The sequence below is a fragment of the Urocitellus parryii genome, chromosome 11 (genome assembly GCF_045843805.1).
Source record: "Urocitellus parryii isolate mUroPar1 chromosome 11, mUroPar1.hap1, whole genome shotgun sequence".
Lineage (NCBI taxonomy): Eukaryota > Metazoa > Chordata > Mammalia > Rodentia > Sciuridae > Urocitellus > Urocitellus parryii.
The window spans coordinates 92,470,931-92,489,646 of NC_135541.1; the positions used below are offsets into that span (position 1 = coordinate 92,470,931).

Sequence of the window (18,716 nt, forward strand, 5' to 3'; positions counted from 1 at the left end):
TCAATGTGACTTGGAGTGTCAGCTCCAGAAGCTAGGGGATAGGCCTCCACCTAGCCTCCATCCCAGGTGTGACAAAGGCTCTGGTGGGCACCAGCTCCCTGATGAGCCCTCAGGTGGAACCCATGAGGCAAAACTTCTACTTCCCTTTTAACTATTTGACAGATCCATCTAAAACATAGCAACACTTTTAAGCATTTCTAAAGAGTATAAACATTGGGTAATCTATCCACACTTTAAAAAAAAGGGGTACAGAAATCTCTTGCCTGGAAAATACAAATCAAGAAGCCTTGACTGTCCTGGCTGTGCAGGCTGGAATAAGAGCCTGGCTCTGAAGGAGGCCGGTCCTCAGGGTAGGTGCCCAGAAAGTAGTGATGATGTGGAGTCCACCATTGTCAGGGGTCTTCACCGAGGACCAGAAACTGTCAACTGATCACACTGAAGGCAGAGCATCCTCCCTGACCTGAGGATGATGTTCAGGTGCTTAAGCAGTGATCACCCAGGCATCTGGAGCTGAGCCACGGTGTGCAGGACAATCCACATGGCTGCTGCCCCTTCCTTCTGGTGAGGCCTGAACTGCTATCACAGACTGTGAATGTAGCACCAAGGGCCCTGCCCTTCAGATGGTCTTTAGGACTGCTGCAGGCTAGTTGGGAGCACCCTGCCTCAGTCCCATGCAGCACTGGGAAAGAACAGAGCAGGCTCCCAGAGAGCCCTCCTGGCCCCTGTGCCTCCTGTCTATGGGGATGCCTGGCCTTAGACAGCTGGGCTGTCTCTCACCAGCCATCTCTGAGGCAAAAAAGGATGCAGACCCAGATCTCTAGAGAAATGATCAAAAGCAGTTTTCTTCTCACAGACATACTTCCTGGACATGGCGGTTGACCGAATCTTGGGCAAAAGTATATCATTTCTTTGGCTGTCAGTGCTGCATCTCTCATCCTTGAGCCCCGTTTTGCAAGATCTTGGCCTCCTTGCTGGGCTCCCTGGTTGTGCCAAATGGGGTGTTGGGCAGCTCTTTGGAAGCCACAGGGAGGAGCTCGGCCAGGTCTTCATTCCCATAGTGGTAAGTGGAGCCGATACTGACCAGCTGCTCAAATTTCCAGCCATCAGGCATGGTGGACACCATCTGTGTGAGCCCCTCCTCCTGACACTGAACACAGGGTATACATGCTTCACAGGCACCTGTGATGTTTTGCTGTCTCTTTCTCTAATTTTGTCCTTTACAAGTTTTATGAGTGAGGTGATGTTGTAAAATTCTGCTTCTTCCCACACTCCTTCCTCAGCGAGGTCTTTGTTAAGGATCAGCTTCCCATGTCTCAAGGGGTTCAACACAGCTCCAAGGTCCCTGGGATCCTGTCAAAAAAATAGGCACCCCTTTCACCCCAGGGCCAGAGTCCAGGGAGAAAAAGTAGGTCTGCAGACAAGTCAGGGACCTGGGGGACCTCCCTCTCCACCACTGGAGGCGGGAGGCAGGGGCAAAGGGCGCCCCTGGCACAGTGACAGGGGTCCCTTTGACAGCAGTGGGCACCAGGGTGTAGTGCTTTCCTGTGGCCCAGGCGTGGGGCCGGCGCCCCTGGCGGACCTGCGTGGCCCTCACCTTGTCTGAGTCCAGGTTGGAGTTGGCCTACCACAAACGGTATAGGAAAGACTTCGGTTCTGGAATAGTGTCTGCTGGGGGGTGGGGAAGTAAGTGACACTGACATTGAGCCCTTTGAGCAGGACCCCCTGGGACAGGATGCCAGGGCGCTGAGCCAGGGCGCCTGCTGAGCCCTGCTCTTCAGCAGCAGCATAGGCCAACTCCCAGTCTGGAGCCATGGCCTCCTAGGTCTGCTGGCAGAAGCTCTGAGAGATTCTCCACCAGGATCTCAGCAAGCCCTGCTACAGCACTGATTTGTGTTTTTGAAAAGGTAACTGGCTCTGGATGTTGTGTGAAGAACTTTCTAGAGGGGGCCCCTTAGAAGATTGTCACTGGGTGACTCATCTACTCAGATGGGGAGGACATGTTATGCTTTAGATTCCTTGTAAGCAGCCAAGTAGAGACTTTGAGAAGAAGATCAAAATAGAAATCTAGAATTTTGCTGGATTGTTAGAGAAAAAGATATAATTTTGTAAGTTATCAATGTATAGATGTATTAGAAACCTGGGATTGATTATGATCTGGAAGTGAATGTAAATAAAAAAGGGAGCCCTAGGACTCAATGAAGGGTTCTTAGTATTCTGTGAATAATCTCAAAGATCCCTCTTTCCATCAACAATAACAGTCATTGATGATCATTGTCTAGATTCATTAATTCATTAGTGTTTAAAATGGTGGTAATCTAATTCTATCATTCTTTCTTCAATTTATTAACTAGAATCTTCTATAAGAAGAAAACCCCTGTGAGTGCCCTGGTGCTTACCTTTAATTCCAGGGACATGGGAGGCTGAGGCAGGAGGCATGAAAGTTCAAGGCCAGTGTCAGCAATCTAGCAAGACCTTCAGCAACTTAGTGAGATTCTGTCTCAGAAAAAAAAAGGGTTTGGGATGTGGCTTAGCAGTAAAGTGCCCAAGTTCAAAGTCCAGTTGAGAGAGAGAGAGAACTCAAAAGACTAATCCAGTAAAAACTTGCTTTTGGTTAGGGAATGATCCAACCAGGCTGCTGCTGATGTCTTTAGGATCCTGGACTCTCTCCATAAGCACTTACCTACTTCTCCTTTGCAGTTCTATACTCCTCTGGGTCTTTAAATATTATCTATGAAATTGGTGAATGGAAAAAGAGAATGGAGGATTACATGTGGCAGAACTCTGCAGGCTAGAACCTGAAGCTACTTTTTGCTGCCTATATTCCCTTGGCTATACCAGTCATCTGGCTGCAGCTAACTGCAAGTGAGATCAGGAAATGAAGGTCAGTTGTGTGAGGAAAGTGGAAATACTTTGGCAAGTAGTTATAATTTAGGATTATAACCTGTGATAGAAGCTGTAAATTAAAATAATATGTTCAGATGAGAATAACAGGGTGGGCGAAGGGAGCAATTTTAGGAAATTTTTTTGTTATGAGGTAAACAAAAAAAAAAAAAAACTCTTGGTCTTAATGCATACCTGGGATCATGCTTAAGAGGCCTAAAAACTAAGAAATCAAGAAGCAGTGGGAGAGGTGAATGAGGTGGCACAGGCCTATAATCCTAGCAGTGGGGGAAGCTGAGGCAGGAGGATCACAAGTTCAAGGCCAGCCTCAGCATCTTAGTGAGATCCTGTCTCAAAATAGAAAAATATAAAAAGAACTGAGGATGTAGCTCAGTGTTAGAGTGCCCCTGGTTTTAATCCCCAGTACTTGGAGGGGGGGACTTTTTAAAAAGTACTCTAAAAGGAAATTCCCTTTCTAACACATTGCCCCACTATTTTGGAGAATTGGGGGAGCGGTAGGTAATTAGGTGATAATAGGGGTTTTCTTTCAAGAAGCAAGAATGATCTTAAAGGACAAGCAGTCCTTGAGTAATATCATTGTCAGAAAAAAATGGAATGATATTAATAATTCTAAACTGGGCTGGGGATGTGGCTCAAGCGGTAGCGCGCTTGCCTGGCATGCGTGCGGCCCGGGTTCCATCCTCAGCACCACATACCAACAAAGATGTTGTGTTCGCCGAGAACTAAAAAATAAATATTAAATATTCTCTCTCTCTCTCTCTCTCCTCTCTCACTCTCTCTTAAAAAAATTCTAAACGGAATGTCATACTTGATACATTCTCCCAATTTTTATTTTACTTATATTGTATCTTTTGATGCTGTGGACTAATTCTAGGGGCTTATACATTCTAATCATGCACTCTAATGACATGTTACTCTCGAAACACCCACTTCAAAAATGTAATTGTTAGAAGTCTTATAAACTTTAATAAACTACATAGTAAATTTACCTGTGTGGACTGTAATATACCCTTCAGGTCTTTGTTCTCAAAAGTTCACACATAAATGCACATTTGGGCCCTGTTATCTTAAACACCTTAAATGGCTTTTCTCCCACACACCCCAACCCTTATCTCCCCTTTTCATTTTCTCTTTGAGACAGGGTCACACTAAGTTGCTGAGGTTGGTCTCCAACTTGATATCCTCCTGCCTCAGCCTCTCTAGTCACTTGGATTACAGGCATGTGGCACCACAGGCCAGTTTGGATTGGCACTTACCTATGTTGTAGTCAATTGATCTTCATAATCAGGGCAACATACTCATTCCCATGCTAAAGATCTGCTGAGGAGATGCAGGAACCTTTTGTTATTCTTTTCCCTTCCTGCCTGGGATAAAATCAGGGGTAGAGAACCAGAATTTCACTTTTGCTTGCAGTCTGGACAAAACTGTGTTCATTATCTCCCCTGGCTGGCTAGGGTTTGGAAGAGCATTTGCATCAGATGCCAAGGCTGACCCATGAATAAGCAGCAGAAGCCACTTTTAGTCTTAGCCCTTGAGTTGTATAGAAACTATAGAAGTGACTCAAAGAACCCTTTGTAGACCTGCCTATTGTTTCTTCATCAGAATTTCCTCCCTCTTCTCTTTCTGGACATTGCTTGACAAGGAGAGGCTGGGCCCTTCAGGGCTCTGTGAGCATGGGGAGAATCTGGCTGATGCCTGAGACCTTGAAGTCCAGCCACACCATTCACCAAGGTTGGGTCCTCATCTTGGCTTAATGACTACAGTGTTTGTGGTGTAGAAAACACTGTTTTAGATAAGACCAATAAATGTCCTGCTGCCTAGTGACGGATGTTTGGCTTGGCATGTTACACCTGCATTTGGCCAAGCCAACCATGTGATCCAGAGGGAGAAAAATAAGATTAAATGCTAAAATATTGGACCAGTTCCCCAGCAGCTGACAGGTGAATAAGAGAAGAGGCCCTGATGTTCATATAGTGACTATGTTGTTAATAGAGGAACATTTTGAAATCCTTGCAGGTTGATATCAAGAAGTTAAAATGCTTAAAACCAAATGTTTCATGTTATCTTATTTCATTAGTAAGCAGCTGGTAGTACTTTGAAAATTTCCAAATCTAACATCATTTCAGTTGTGATGGTACTTTGGGGTTCTAGTGTACATTTTTGCATGTACTAGACTGAACCAAGAACTATTTATTCTTTTTCTTTTTTAATATTGATTTTCTTTAATTTCCATCAAGGTAAAAATAAAATACTATGGAAAGTTTTTATAGAAAAACAAGTGTTTTGCCTTTTTTCAGTCCCACTTGCCACAGGCAAATATTCTCCCCTTTTTGGCAGGTTAAAAAGACTAAAAGCTTTAATACTGATTTTTATCCCTGTATTCCTTTCAACTGATCCCTGAAAAGTTACATCTGCAAGTAATCTGGTGCATATCTTTCAAAAATTCATTTCTCAGCTCATCACAAACATACATATGGTCATGCATTGCCTATGGTTGTGCTATGTCCTGAAAAAATGTATCTTTAGGCAATTTGTCATTGTATGAACACCACAGTATGTACTTATACAAAGTGGAACAATTACCATGTCAATAACCACTAGATATCACGTTATAGGACAACTAATGTGTTTGTGGACTGCTGTGTTATTCAGCACATGACTGTACATAGGTAGAAACAGCAGCCACTTTTTAATTGCCAGTACTGCAAAAAATATTTATTTTTTCTTTTTAGTATTCTGGTAATGACCTCCAGACATTCAATTATATGCTTTTGCTGATATTTCTTTATTTCTCAATTTAAAAGTTAGTGTTTTCTGAGTACAGTGGTTCATACCTGTAATCCCATCTATTCAGGAGGTTGAGGCAGGAGGATTGCATGTTTGGGACCAGACTGGCTAATGTAGGGAGACCGAGTCTCAAAATAAAAATAGATAAGGGCTAGGGGTATAGCTCAGTGGTAAAGTACTTGCCTAGCATGCAGGAGGCCCTGGGTTCTATCCCTAGGAACACAAAACAAAACCATGAAAGATACTATCTATTCACTTTCTGTATTCCATGTGAATATCTTTGGAAGAAAGTTCCAGACAGGGGCAAAAGCAAAAGCCTCAAAGCAGGAGTGTGAGATGGTGGAGGGCCACATGGATCAATTTAGGGATTTTTTTTAAACTCTAAGTTAAATGGGAAACCACTGCAAGGTTTTGAACAGAGAAGTGACATGGTCTGACCTGTGTTTTTAGAAGGCTGTGTGTGTCTTCCCTGTTGATAGGTGCAGGACGACATTCGTGGAGGCAGGGGACTAACCATGCAGCTCTTAAATAACCCAGAAAGATGAGGTTCCTTCTGAGTAGGCAGTGCTCTTAGAGTTAGTGAAGTAGCCCATTCTGGATATACTTTTTTTTGTAAGGTATATTTTTGTATATTTAATTGCTATTTTAAAATTTTAATGTATTTTTTTGCTAATCACTTGTTTAAAAACTGAAACACATGTAAATAAAAAGCAAGTTTTGAAAATGCTTAATGTCCGAGTGTGTGCATTTCAATTCAGAGTAGTTGCCTGGGTAGCAAGACTTGGAAATACAAAGGGCAAGGTTCTGCTCAAGCAGAGGAGGTAGGTGCTGATGCCTTTAGTCACTTCTGTAACAGGCCATAGTGTGAGAATGCTAGGCTTCAAATGGAGATTACAGTGGAAGTCCAGGTGTTACCAACTACCTAGGCTTCAATTATACAGGCACATGTTGACAGTCTCCAACTGTGAACTCAGGGTGGCCTGAAGTAGCAGTATTGGTCTTTTTCCCTGTTGAGCCCACATGACCCCAAGGATTAACCCCCAAACCAACCCTTTTGCTATATATCCCAGACCTGAAAGTATTTGTCTTGAAGAGAAAAAGTGCTGGTCCAAAGTCCTCTAAGCCAGTGCTACTCCTCACTCCTCACTAGGACATCTGTAGCTTAGCTTCAGTCTCATGGCTTCAGGAAAACTTGTTGTGAGGGCATCTATGACCATGTAGTTGAATCTGGACAGCCTCATCCATTCTCCACCAGGTGCCTGAAGATTTACAATCGGTCTGAGCCACTGGACCCTATGAAGAGCTTGTTTTGTCTCTTATTCCTTCACTGCCCATTGCATTACTATTATTTTTCTCATGCTGTTGGAATTCACAAAATTCCTTGCTTTTCCCATCTGCATGAACATTATCCAGCTCTGTATCTCTGACTTAAAAACTCAGCTGCCTATTTGACAGTCCAAAATCAAGCATAGGTGTCCTTACTGCCCTCATCTCCCTACACCCAGCCACCTCCTATCACATACCAGCCACCCTCCTCCATATATTTTTCTTTGCACCATAGCCCCAGCCCACATGCTGCTTCTACTGGGGGTAAGATAAGGTAAGACACTCAGGCCACTAGATGGAAAGCAGACTAGGACAACCACTGAGAGCAGACAGGGTGTTGGCCATGGTGACTACCTTGAGTGCACCTTATGGGCTAAAGGTCATGAGATGGCAGGAAGTTTGGATGAGGATGTGTGCATCTGCAGGGATAGCTTGGAGGTCTACAGGTGGAGAGGAAACAGCATCTAGGGCTTGAGTTCAAGGTCCATATCTGGGTGGGGTGCTACCTTGAGGAGATCCAGGATTGTGGTGATGGCTTGAGGAGATCCAGGATTGTGTCTGAGAACTGACACCATCTGTCATCAGAGAATAAGCTGGCAAATATGAAAATATCCCACAAGGCAGAAAAGCAAGAAGAGCCTGCTAAGAACTGACACAGCTAAGATCCTGAAATACCCATTAAATTTGTAACTTGAGGTTCACTGGTGGCCTATAAAAAACACTCTCATGGAATGACAGGGTGGGCTGAACACAAGGTAGAAAGTGAGGAAAAACAGCTTCTCAAGAGAGGAGCAGTGGATTAGAGGAAGGCCAGCGAGATATTCACAGCTCATGCTCTGGGTCCACACAGATCTGGGCTCGATTCCAGTTCTGCCCATTTGCAGCTGAGTGACCTTGGGTATATTTGTACTTCTGGGCTTCAATTTCCTTCTAGGCTAGACTGTAGGAATAGCCAGGGCTGAAAAGACTGCCCATGTGGAGCACTGTCATAATCTCGTGTGCTCCATGAGATGGAAGTTCACGGGAATAATCTGCCCAGTGGAGCAGGAAAGTCAAGGGCACAGGAGCTGAGAAATCCCTACCTCTAGTCCCAATACAAGTGGGTGGATGGTGGTGGTGTTTTTGGAAGCAAGGAGAAAGTGCAGCCAACAAGCAGACAACTGAGAGTGGAAGGCCTAGAGATGAGTGGCTGCAATAATGGTGGACTGCCATCCCAGCAACATCCCTCTTACTCTGCTGCAGGAGGACCCAACCCAGCTGGACCCACCCTCTAGATGTGTCAAGGCACATGCATAAAGGCACGTGTTCCTCGGGGAAAAGGCTATGGGATGCCCAGCATGCAGCTGGCTCTCTGCTTCCATCACACAACCAACACCCAATCTACTCACCCCTCTCTTCCACCACAGAAAGAAACTGAGCTACATGTAGAGATCACAGAACAGGGAAGACCTTAAGATCTTCCTTCTGGTTACAAGGCTGCTTTATACCAGGCCTTTCCTTGACTTCAACTGTGAGTCCCACATCACTTGGTACATTAGATATAAAAGCTGCACTGTCTCCAAGGGGAATGATTCTTAACTTATTCTGCACAAGAGAAAGAAAAGGTCCAGCCCTTAGCAAGACCCTCAAGTAGCCTGAAACCTATGAGCATGAGAGGCTCCCAGAATTCATCAGCAGACATTTCAAATCCTCCTTTGCTACTCAGCCTGAAAGGATACTCTCTACATGGCTCCTTGAAGAGCTGTCAATACCAGAGGCTCTTTGGTGTCACACTGCCAGCCTCTGCTTTTTCCACTAGCTCACCCACTTTGGTCAGGTCCTTATGCCCCTTACCCTAGGGAATTCTGCCAGCAGTTTTCTCCTTCCATATGGATCTTCCCATGATTTAGAGAAGTAACACAAGAGTTGCCCTTCTAAAAGTTGCTTTTTCAGTTTCAGGAACAGAATTAACCCACCAAATTAAGTTTGCAGATACTTAAAATAAACCATTTTTTCAATATGTACACACAAAGGCTAAATGCAAACCAGAGTAATGTACAGGTGATCTCTAAGGCTGTACTGAGAAAACAGTGACTAGATTATCACACACAGAAGGCTGTTCTGCACACAGCTAGTTAAATCAGGATGCACAACCACAGCCAGCTCAAGGCAGGACAGCTCTTCCAAGGTGTCTGTAGTGAGTTATGCTGAGATTTCCAAAAACACCACAGGTGCAACAGCACTACTCTGAAGGGCAACTTAAACACAGCAATCCTCATGCTGCCTGAACATGGTCCACTTTTTTTTAATGCTCCTTTCCTTACTGGTTGCTAGATTAGACTGAAATTTTTTAAGGATTTATCTTGATGACTTAGAAAAATACATGTCATTTCTCAACTTGATTCAGGTAGTACACGATCATAAAACTGAGTAAGTCTTTTAAAAAACAAAACTCCACAGACCCCATTGTAGAAATTTCAGGATACCCTCCCAGGTAACAATCAGGGAATCTTCAACAGTTCCAGGAGTGCTCCAACAGCTCCAAAATAACCCTCATGTTCTGAAAAAAGTGCTTTCAACTGTTTCTTAGACCAATAATCCAAAGCATATACCAAAAGCTGCATGGCAATGGTATTAATTCTCAAAAAATTTCCAACAAATACCACCTGGTTAATGTTCTGGAAGCTACAGCCCAGCCTGACAATCCAAACCTTTCATAATCTTCTCCATAAATATCTCTCACTAGTTTATCCACTATGGTGCTACCTCCACAAGATACCACTTCAAGAGCTTCTTCAAAAGTGGTACAGCCAGTAAGAAGACAGCAGAGACCAAAAAAATTTCCTCCTCTAAGACTTGTGCCTGTGACCCTCTTGTAATTATCTTTGGAGTACACTTCTAAAATGCTAACCCCTGAGCCAATGTTCACCAGAAGCAGAGAATGTGGGTTTTTCAACTCAAATGGTAACTTCTGACATTTTTCAGAATCAGCAGGATTTTCAAAGTAATAGCACTCTGATAGTCCATTGAAACCAACTAAGTCAATACATAAAATTCCTTGGATTAAGCAGTCTAGTTCATGCAGTTTGCAAAGCTGAAGACCACCTATCTTTGCATCCACACAGAGTCAGGTCCTTCATCTCCAGGTGCAAGTCCCTAATGCCCCTGGACCCATAAGCCACATTGGAGGTCAAGTACTTTCGAATGCTTTGAAGACTCCACTTCTTCCTTTTCTTCTTCAGCAGTGATGTCTTTGGGTTCAAAATAAACCAGCCTGACAAGGGTTCCACCAATATCCAAGCCAAACCATGGAAAAATCGGCTGCTTTTTCTGGAGGCTTTCCACCTGTGAGCCAGAGACTCAGGCAGGGCCGCTGTAGGAGTTGAGCCCATGGGGCCTCACACCATCTGTCTAGGCCCAACAGCAGGCTCTGACAGGTTGCTTGCCAGAGGACACAGTGACCCCTGCCTCTGACCTTCGGAGCCTGTGGGCGCTGGCTCCCCAGCCCAAGAGGGTGAGGTGGAGGCTGCCCTGCCATGGCACTCCAGGCGCAAGCCGATCTGGCCGGCTCCCATTTGCAACCCCCACGGCTGCCCACCACCAGCCAGCCCCCCTAGGGCCGCAATCCTCCTGCCTCCTCAGAGGCAGTCCTGCCTGAGCCTCTGGATATGCTTTGATGAGGCAATTGGACCTTTTCTCCTTTCTTCCATCTTCCACATGCTTGTACCTGAACCCTCACATATTATGTCAGCTGTATTTTTGTTTTTGCATTTCAAGGTCAATGCCAAATTCATTCTTTACCTGAGACCTATCTTTCATATGTTGCTTATAGGTTGATCCTCAAAATTGAAAATTAGTGATTTCCCTAATTTATATTATTGTGTCTTTTTAACTATCATTTACTGCATAGTCAAATAATGTGCAACAATTACATATCTTTTTATAGGTTTAAGGTCATGATCTCTAGACTCCTTGGAGAAGAATGTTCTAGTGCCCAAATGAAATAAATTTTCTTTTATCATTTCAGAAATAACTTAAGATGATGCTGTATTTTAATGGGCTTTGTTTTTGTATCATGACTTATTTTACACGATTTTTGTTGTTTGTGTTTCCTGAAATTTCTATTTGTCTTTCTTTTATTTTTACTGAGAGAACATTTCTTTACTACATCATGGATGTCACACATTTCCATAATTATTCTATCTTTAATGTAGACCACATTTCATTTTTGTTCTTGAAGACATTGTATTTGGGGGCCAACTGGCTTCCTATTCTGATTTAGATTGTTTATCAAGCTCCATGCACAACTCTCAACCTGGAATTGTTTTTTTTTTTTTTTATTAATCTTCACTCCTAGTTCCACTCCCTCATATTCTACATCATTATTGGTTTGTACCTCACTTCTCTGGAATATATCCAAAGGCATATTGAACAGAAACAAAGAAACACATAGAAGGGAGATGAAATTTCTGAGCACTTGCAAATTTGAAAATGTCTTTCATATGCCTTCATGTTGATTTATAGTTTGGTAGAGCACAATGTTGAGAGACACAACCAAGTCAAGATGGCACCTGGCACTTTGCCAGGGGGAGTGGTTTGAGAAGTAATGCCAGCAAGCCATTAAGATGATGCAGATTTCTTAATGACTGACTGCTGTATCTAATGATATTAATTAAGTTAAGCTTTGTATAATCATTAAGATGATGAGGATTCCTTATTAGTTGACTGCTGTATCTAGTTTATGTTAATTAAGTTAAACTGTGTGTAATTAGTTGGGTATATATACTTCTCTGACTCATAATAAAGTGGCTCCAGCTGTATCAACCTTCACAAGTTTCTTGTACCATCCACACCCCCCCACCCCTGTTATTTTGCCCAGCCAGACTTTGACAGATGGTGGCCTGTATGGGGAGCCCCAGGACACTCTGGGGTAAGTGACAAGGAAAAGCTGCCCATCCCTAGAGATAGGAAGGGAGCAAATCTGCTCATCCCTAGAAGTAAATAGGACAAGAGGAAGGATGGACATTTTGAGAAAATGGAGAGGATTAATACAGTATGTTTGTGTCTTGTTTTGTCTTGGTTTGTTGTATTGTCTTTGTTACGAAAATCTGGAAGGGTGTTAAGTAAATTGCTAAGGTTAGGAGGCACCCTAGTGGAACCAAGAACAGTTAGGGCAGCACAAAATTGTATATTCAAAGTTTTTTCCTCCTCAGAATGGTGAAGACATTGTTTCATTCTATTCTAGCACAGAGTGTTCCTAATAAGAAGTTTGATGCCAGTTTATTATTGTTTCTTGGTAAGTGACCTCTTTTTCCTCCTTTTCTCTACAGACTTTAAAAAAACATCTATTTTTCCTATGTTTATTGCAGCACTGTGCACAATAGCCTAGATATGAAATCAACCTAAATGTCCATCAGGTGGTGAATTTATCAAGAAAATGTGGTATGTACACATTGGAAATTCTATTCAGCCATAGAAAAGAAGAAAATCCTGCCATTTGAAACAACAGAGATGAGCGTATAGGGCATTATGCTCAGTGAAATGAGTTTATTACAGAAGGACATATTCTGCAATATTCCACTTCCAAGAGATTCCTAAAATAGTCAAATTGTAAAAGCAGAAATATAATGGTGGCTGCCAGGTACTGGGGGAGGGGGAATTGGCAGTTTCTGTTCCATGCTAGAAAGTTTCAGTGAACCAGGATAAGTAAGTTCTAGAGATCTGCTGTACAACACTGTACTTGCAGTGAACACACTGTCCCACAAACTTAAAATGTAGTAAAAAAGGTAGACCTCATCTTATATGTTCTTACTACAGTAAAATATAAAAATAAAAATAAAATCCTTTCTCTAATCATTTGGTGTTCTAAAATTTCATGGTAACCTGACATGGTCTTTTTTTTCCCTTGGTACTCATTTATCCCCTTTATTAAGAATAGTTATGTCCTAAACTTTGGAGGAGATCTCTCTATAATTTTTACCATTTCATTCTTCCTTATTTTTATTTTTTCTCTATTATTTTTAAAATTTTTTTAATATTGATTATATTTTAGTTGTATTTGGACATATTATCTTTATTTCATTCTTATGTGGTTCTGAGGATTGAATCCAGGGCCTCACAAGTGCACCTCAGACATGCTAGGCTAGCGCTCTACTGCTGAGCCACCACCCCAGGCCCAACATTTTGTGTGTGTGTGTGTGTGTGAGTGTGTGTGTGTGTGTGAGAGATGCTGGGGATTGAAGCCAGGGCCTTGTGCATGTGAGGCAAGCACTCTACCAACTGAGCTATATCCCCAGCTATTTTTCTTCTCTATTCTATTTGCTGGATGTTGAAACTTAAGGATTTATTTTCTTTGTTTCACCTTCTCTGAAGCTCTCTTTTTCTAATCTTTTGATTTATGTTCTAGAAGTTGTCCTAGTCTTTGTCTTTTAACACTTCAATTTTATTTGGGGGGTTACTGGGGATTGAACCTAGGGGTACTTTACCACTAAATTACCTACCCAGTCCTATTTATGTTTTTATTTTAAGACATGGTCTTACTAACTTGCTGAAGCTGGTCTGAAACTTGTGATCCTCCTGTCTGAGCCTCCTGAGTCCCTGGAATTACAGGTATGTGCCACAAAACCTGGCACACTGAACCATGAACTTTCAATGTTTTTTTTTTTTTAAATTTTAGCAATCATATACTTAGTTTACAAGACTTTCCTTTTGTATTTTATTTTGATGTGTGTCTGGGGGGGCAGGGTGAGGAGTAGGATTATCTAGGGCTAATTTTGTGGAAGTAATTAATATATTTTTAAATTTCTCTAAGAATACAAATTCAAATATTTTAGTTTTTTTTTTCCCCATTTTATAAGCCTACAATCTCTGTTCTTCTTTCTGGATTAGTAAATCTTGGATTTGTTTGTTTATTCTGCTTATTTTCTTTGTCTTTCAACACTTCAATTTTATTCTGGGAATTACTGGGGATTGAAACTAGGGGCACTTTGCCGCTAAAGTGGATCTTTAGTTGTCCATCATATTTAAGAATGGGACTGTCCTAGATAGCTTTTCGGAGTTTCTTACTATTGAATATATAGGTCTTTCCTCCTACAATTAAGTGTCTGTGCTGGGAGCTCCATGTACATGGGAAGGATAATTAATTATGGTAATGCTGGTTACCAAAATAAACCTCAAAACTTCATTGGTTTTCTATGATATTTGCTTGTTTCTCAACTGCAGCATAGTTCAGATGTTCCTTATTCATGGGTGGCTTTTCCTCATGTAGTGACTCAGAGACCCAGGCTCCTTCAACTGATGCTACAGCCATCTTTGACCTTCATGGCTTCTGCTTCTGGCTGGCACAGGGTGAGTGAGATTGTGAAAAGGCACTTTTTCTTTCTTTATTCCTTCCTTTCTTTTCCACTTCCTCCCCACCACCCCATCATCCACTGGGTACAGAACTCATGGCCTCACAAATGTTTAGCATGTGCTGTACCATTGAGCTACATCCCAGCTCCACAGTTGCTTTCTTAAAAGCCCTGGCCTGAATGTGACACACACCACTTCTACTCACATTCCGTGTAGTTAAATAGCTACATTTGGATATAAGGGAGGCCAGAAAATGAAATGCCCAGTCTGGTAGTCCCTTCCCAGAAAAGCATCAGGTTAAGAAATGAGGAAGTCAAGTTCTTGTTACATAGCTAACCACAGCTTTTTAATATATATATTTAAATTGGGGATGGACAAATACCTTTATTTAATTAATTAATTTGTTGATTTTTATGTGGTACTGAGGATCAAACCTAGTGCCTCACACATGCCTGACAAGTATGCTACTACTGAGCCACAACCCTAGCCCCAGCTAACCACAGTGCCAATAAACAGATTTACCCACTAGTTGCCTTAATCTTGGGGTTAGAATGTTGATGACTTTTAGTTTTGCAGGGAGAGGTTTGGAACACCAAAGAAGAAGGCAGAGGGCTTTACTGAGGACATTGATGTCCATCCTCAGCATACCTAATTCTACTCAGTTTATTCTGTTTTTCAGAAGAAGAAAACTTATTTTATTTTTCCCAGAGGTGAAATGCTAGTTTGTATTTCATGTATTTAAAAATGGCAGAGGAAAGCAGGAAGTATATGCAGATAACGGGTGCCATCATATGTTAGGCCCACTTTCAAGCAATCCTTCCATTTTAGCCTCTTATCTCCCTGCCCTTAGAGGCACCTGAAAACTGAGCCTGAAGCTTCTTTGGGTTTCTGCCATGGAGACTTATCTCTCCTACACTAAAATCACTTCCTGCATATTCAATCCTGCACTGGCAATTCTCCTCCTGCTTTCCTTGGTGTTCTGAATTAATTCCCATTTATCATTAGGCCTTAGAAAGGTAGGGAAGAAGTTTTCTTGCAGGAATGTTTCATGTATTCAACCAGAGTTTGATTTGGGTATATTATCTTTAAAAGGTCACTTCTCTGTCTGCTCAATTGTTAAAACAATTGTTAAAACATGATTTAAAAATCATGTTCAGAACTAGCAGCTCAGACTACTAATTTTGGGTTTTCATCAGGGAGCATGGCTCCTAGAGTCTGTCATCCTCTGCCTACCAAAATGCCAGAAGGAGGGTGATATTTGAAGTGTGTTTAGAGGACATTTGTTTCAGTTCTTTAACCTCTATTCTTCAAATAAGTTGGAACAATCATTGGCCTAGTCTTAGCCATAACTACTTTGAATGAGTTGTGGTTTAGCTTTGTGACCTTCATTTTAACAAAACAACATAGTACCCTTATTAAGCCTATTATTGTGATTATTTTAGGAATTTTTAAGAGACATTATCTGCTATCTTTATCTTTCAGAAAGATTTTTTCAAACAACTCTTTGCTACAAAAACTTGACTTTTTTCAAAACCCAGATGCATTCCCTCCTTTCTGATAATGAGAATTGTACAATTCATTGTAGAGTCATGTGCTGAATGCAGATGCTTTGATCAACAAGACAAACCATATACGTAATAGCTATAAGATACAGCTTAGTGTGTAGTGGTTCTATGCCACCTAGGTTTGTGTATGTGCACTCTGGTGTTCACTCAATAATATTGTCTAAGGATTTGTATTTTAAAATACATCCCTGTCATTAAGCAACATGATGGCATTTCCCTTTATCATCTTTTTAAAATTCTTTAGTCTTGATTTTATTCTCTGAAAACTCTAAAATTGTCTCTAAGATCATGTGAATTCAGGGCTGTGGTTGTAGCTCAGTGGTAGAGAACTTGCCTGGCACATGTGAGGCACTGGGTTTGATCCTCAGCACCACAAAGAAAGAAAGAAAGAAAGAAAGAAAGAAAGAAAGAAAGGAAGGAAGGAAGGAAGGAAGGAAGGAAGGAAGGAAGGAAGAAAGGAAGGAAGAAAGAAAGAGAGGTGTTGGGTCCATCTACAACTAAAAAAAAAGGAAAAAAGAAGAAGATAATATAAATTGAGATAGAACTGGGTTAGTAATTGGTTTCATACTTTACCTGGCTGCAATTCTCAAATGGGGACAGGCTAAAGGTGTGCAGGGTGAAGAGTGCTCTGTGATTATTTAAGACTTTTTAAATTTAATATATGGTACAATTTTAACATAATTTGTTTCTTATACATTTTATAAATGTAAACATAAATTAAAATACACATTAACTGGAAATCTACTTGAGAAATTTGTGTTTTTTTTTAACCTTGCAATAATGTGACCATAATTCTTACATAATAGAACTTTTTGGACTCTACTTATAGTAAGATTTTACTATATCTTTCTTTATTTATTAATTCTACAGGGTTAATTAAGTGTACACACTATTTGTTGACAATGATCAGCATACTGATATGTTATACATATTTTATATTGAATGGGTTATTTTATTATATACTTCAAAACTCCTGTACAAGATAACATAAATAACATGAATATGAAAATAAAGTAAATTAAAAAATTTAGTTGAGTACTTTTTGGTATGTATCTATTTTGAATATAATATTTTTGTTACTCATTTCCATAGAGAAAATACTTTTCTTCCTTTTAAAGATTTCTTTGAAGACATACAAAATAGCCTTACTATTTGTAGTGGATTGAAGAAGGAATCTGCAAAATTCATGTCCATTGGAACCTCAGAATATTTAGACCTTATTTAGAAATAAGGTCTTTGCAAATGTAATTAGTTAAGATGAGGTCATACAGGATTAGGATGGGCCCCCAAATCCAATGATTGGTGATCTCATAAGAATGTCATGGGAAGACACAGAGAAATCTATAGAGTGAATACCTCTTATGACAAAGGCAGGGATTAAAGTGATGCAGCTAAAAGTTAAAGAAAACCAAGGACTGCTGGCAACCACCAGAAGTTAGAAAAGGGGCTAGAAAAAGAATCTCCTCTGAGCCTTTAGAAGCAACCCACTCTGTCAACACCTTTATTTTGATCTTCTGCTTCCTGAATTAGGACAGAGTAATTTTCTATTGTCTTAAGTCATGGGGTTTCTGGTAATTTGTTACAGAAATCCTAGGAAACTGCCCTAGCTCAAATTTGAAACATCTCCTTCTGTGAATACTTAGAAGTTGAGCATTTACTGGAGCTCCACAAATAACTGCTAGCTGATAACTTTCCAAATGAGAGTTAGCCTACTCACTGGTACCTAGAGGAGCATTTCCACAGTAATCTTAAACAAAACATTATGATAAAGAAAAGCCATTTTTCAAATTCGTTTTCATAGAAAACACACTGAGGATTAATATAAAATGCTTTAGTGTAATTTCAAAAGGTTTGATCACATGAATATTTTTATATTAATTATAGTCAAAGGAGATGACATAAATGAAGGTTGTCTAATTTTATGTTGCAAAGAGATGCTACTCACAAGTAATTTAAAGAAATTTTTTTATTCTTCTGTCAAAACCCACAGCTGGTGCCCATATTGTGTTTTATTAATTAATCTTGGGAAGATACCAATAAGAAAAAAAATGATCTACAATACTTATGAGAAAAAAAAAACAGATTAAATGTATTTTCTTGAATGATGAATTTTCATGATTTTATAACATGGAGAAAAAAATATAAAAATGTTAAATTCCACAGGAATAAATTAAAATTATTATTTTTAAAAAATATTTTTTAGTTGCCAATGAACTTTTATTTTATTTATTTATATGTGGTGATGAGAGTTGAACCAGATGCCTCATACCTGCTAGGCAAGTGCTCTACTACTGAGCTACAACCCCAGCCCCACAAAATTATTATTTTTGTCAAGTCATGAGTGTATTTTATTCAGAATACGTTTGCACAATTTGTATAATCATAGTTAAATATGTCATTGAGTCTGGGAAAAAAAAAAAAAAACCACTTGGTTGAATAAATTACTTTTATAGAAAAAGGCCCACAACGTGGTCCACAGAGGCTTACTCAAGCTGTCATTTTGATGTTCTGTTGCCCTCTACTGCTCAGAGAGAGAAATTACAGTTAGCCCTTTTCTCTACCAAAGTTGATTTCTTTTCTACAGGTTAAAAAAAAGAAAAAAGTAATTGTCCATTTGCTTAATCAACTACTTATGTTCAGAAATAAATAAATAATACTGGAAATTAGAATACATAAAATCATCTGTTTATGTCTCTGTGAACTCCTCAATGTTAGGGACTCCTTGTTTTATCTTCTTATCCCTGGCAGCCAAAATACTGTTTAGCATGGTATTGTACTCAATAAATGTTAGGTAAAGAAAATGCTGAA

At 40.5% G+C, this 18,716-nt stretch overlaps 2 pseudogenes; both read right to left on the reverse strand.

Moving 5' to 3' along the window:
- Nucleotides 1-931: 931 nt before the first annotated feature.
- Nucleotides 932-1,812, reverse strand: LOC144249331 (BTB/POZ domain-containing protein KCTD5-like; annotated as a pseudogene).
- A 7,682-nt stretch (nucleotides 1,813-9,494) lies between these two features.
- LOC144249234 (pantothenate kinase 2, mitochondrial pseudogene) lies at nucleotides 9,495-10,568 on the reverse strand (annotated as a pseudogene).
- Between the last annotated feature and the right edge of the window lie 8,148 nt (nucleotides 10,569-18,716).